The sequence below is a fragment of the Cucumis melo genome, unplaced genomic scaffold (assembly GCF_025177605.1).
Source record: "Cucumis melo cultivar AY unplaced genomic scaffold, USDA_Cmelo_AY_1.0 utg001446l, whole genome shotgun sequence".
Taxonomy (NCBI): domain Eukaryota; kingdom Viridiplantae; phylum Streptophyta; class Magnoliopsida; order Cucurbitales; family Cucurbitaceae; genus Cucumis; species Cucumis melo.
Window position 1 is genome coordinate 5,001 of NW_026124594.1, and position 2,500 is coordinate 7,500.

At 34.3% G+C, this 2,500-nt stretch overlaps 1 non-coding gene across 1 annotated transcript; it reads right to left on the reverse strand.

The window, feature by feature from the left end:
* Positions 1–1,339: 1,339 nt before the first annotated feature.
* TRNAG-GCC (transfer RNA glycine (anticodon GCC)) lies at positions 1,340–1,410 on the reverse strand. Its single transcript has one exon. It is a non-coding gene; the product is annotated as a tRNA-Gly (tRNA).
* Positions 1,411–2,500: the final 1,090 nt, after the last annotated feature.

The window sequence follows — 2,500 nt, forward strand, 5'->3', positions numbered from 1 at the left end:
TTCGGCTTGGGACGCCTTTTATTTGGCAGTTTTCTGGATGTTAAATACCATTGGATGGGTTACTTTTTATTGGCACTGGAAGCACATCACATTATGGCAGTGGTAACGTTTCACAATTTAATGAATCTTCCACTTATTTGATGGGATGGTTAAGAGATTATCTATGGTTAAACTCTTCACAACTTATCAATGGATATAATCCTTTTGGTATGAATAGTTTATCAGTCTGGGCATGGATGTTCTTATTTGGACATCTTGTTTGGGCTACTGGCTTTATGTTCTTAATTTCCTGGCGCGGATATTGGCAAGAATTGATTGAAACTTTAGCATGGGCTCACGAACGCACACCTTTGGCTAATTTGATTCGATGGAGAGATAAACCAGTGGCTCTTTCCATTGTGCAAGCAAGATTAGTTGGATTAGCCCACTTTTCTGTAGGTTATATATTTACTTATGCGGCTTTCTTGATTGCCTCTACATCAGGCAAATTTGGTTAATTTTGTATGTGTTGTATCCGCGAAAATATCATTTCTTTCGATGGAGAAGGAGATCTTCCTTCTTATATTTCTACATCTAGGATCCGACTTGTATCATTGATACTACTAGGAATTGAATCATTATGGCAAGGAAAAGTTTAATTCAGAGGGAGAAGAAGAGGCAAAAATTGGAACAAAAATATCATTTGATTCGTCGATCCTTAAAACAAGAAATAAGCAAAGTTCCATCGTTGAGTGAGAAATGGGAAATTCATGGAAAGTTACAATCCCCACCGCGTAATAGTGCACCCACACGTCTTCATCGACGTTGTTTTTTAACCGGAAGACCGAGAGCTAACTATCGAGACTTTGGGCTCTCTGGACACATACTTCGTGAAATGGTTCATGCATGCTTGTTGCCTGGGGCAACAAGATCAAGTTGGTAAGGATTCAAATATCTCTTTCTATTAATTTCTATGATTATAGAGGGACCCCTTTACCATTCTGTATAAATGGACTATTCTATTTGTACAGATATGGTATAGGGGTGCATTCAATCTTTGTTTGTCTATTAGTTCACAGTTCTTCTCTTTATCGCGGGGGTAGAGCAGCTTGGTAGCTCGCAAGGCTCATAACCTTGAAGTCACGGGTTCAAATCCTGTCTCCGCAAAATTTTTTTGTCTAAAAAAATTGAGGTTTGATCTTGGTAACTATTAATTAATTACTATATAATATTCGCTTTTTTTCTTTCCAGATGGGAGGAAAAGAAGGGGGGAGGATAGAACCACTATACTATCACGGTCGACTATACTTAAAAATTTATCCTATTAAATGAAAAACATTAACCCATTATCCTCATCCTGGGCGGATAGCGGGAATCGAACCCGCATCTTCTCCTTGGCAAGGAGAAATTTTACCATTCAACTATATCCGCATTTTTTTTTATCTGCAATCTATAGTATAGATCAGTGCAGAGCTATCCTCTTATACTAGGCTATTAATACTAGGTTAGAGTATAATTAGGCTATTTTTATATAATATATATATAGATTTAACCAATTATATAGTTATTATATAATATATTTTATACTATACTATTTATTTTTCTAATATTTGGAATTCATCTTTATAACTAAATAAAGATAATTATATATTTTTGTCTATATAATTATATATAATATATAGTTTCTCTATTATCAATATCTAAGTATTATTATATACTTTCAAATATATTATTTTTATATGAATTATGTGAGATATATTCAATTTTGACAATACAAGAAAGAGACCCCCTCCCTCTAAATTTTTTTCTTTATTTGCATTTTTCATTTTTAGGACTTATATTGTATTTTAATGTCTCTCACAATTCGAAAGAATTAGGGGAGGGTCGTTTCATTTTTGTATCGAGAACGAAGAGGTTCAAGAGATAAGAGAATTAAGGATACCCACCAGAAAGACTAATCCAATCCATAATGATGTACCGGAAAATACAACATTTTTGTTACCCGACCAACCTTCAGGAGAAGCAAATACAACGGGCACACTAATCAGTAAGATTGATGAAGTAACAATTAATGCAAAAACAGCCAATTGGAAAGCAATAGTCATGTTTCTAATCCTCCAATCTACCAACAAAATATACCATTTGATCCCTTTACCAGCCAGCCAAAATTTTGATAAAATGTATCAGGGAGGGATTTTACCATAAATCCATTGATTCTATATTACTTCTTACTTTTTTAATACTTTAGCATGCATGGGATTGCGGGGTAGTCTTTTTTTACTTCACAAAAAGGGGTATACTGGATCATATATATCTATATGTATAGAGATAGACTTATAGATTCACGCCTTATATTTGTCTATAGTATAGACAGTAATGGTAGCAACTTATATGTCAATCTTCTATTCGATGGGATGGAATATAAATAAAATAGAAATTATCTTTCGGAGAGATGGCCGAGTGGTTGATAGCTCCGGTCTTGAAAACCGGTATAGTTCGAAACAAAGAACTATCGAGGGTT